This window comes from Nematolebias whitei, chromosome 7, assembly GCF_014905685.2.
Source record: "Nematolebias whitei isolate Nwh7 chromosome 7, NemWhi1, whole genome shotgun sequence".
In the NCBI taxonomy this organism is placed as follows: domain Eukaryota; kingdom Metazoa; phylum Chordata; class Actinopteri; order Cyprinodontiformes; family Rivulidae; genus Nematolebias; species Nematolebias whitei.
The window spans coordinates 6,762,707-6,763,076 of record NC_056504.1 but is presented as its reverse complement, the minus strand read 5'-3'; the positions used below and the strand labels follow the sequence as shown (position 1 = coordinate 6,763,076).

The window sequence follows — 370 nt, the reverse complement described above, 5'->3', positions numbered from 1 at the left end:
TATATATATATATATATATATATATATATATATATATGTATGTATGTATGTGTATATATCTGTATGTGTATATATATATGTATATTTATATATATATGAGTGTGTGTATATATATACATATATTTATATTTATAAGTGTATATATATATATGTGTATATATGTATATATGTGTATATATGTATGTATATGTATATATATAAAATGTATATATGTTTACTGTGTATATATACATATATATGTATATATGTATGTATGTATACTGTGTATATACATATATATATATATACACACAGTACATATACATTTCTTTATATATATATATACACAGTATATATACGTATATATGTGTGTATATATATATATATATAT

General features: G+C 14.9%; 1 protein-coding gene across 1 annotated transcript in view; it reads left to right on the top strand.

The window, feature by feature from the left end:
* The window catches only part of celf4 (CUGBP, Elav-like family member 4), a 124,662-nt gene that overhangs the window by 111,057 nt on the left and 13,235 nt on the right, over positions 1 to 370 (top strand). The window lies entirely within an intron of this gene.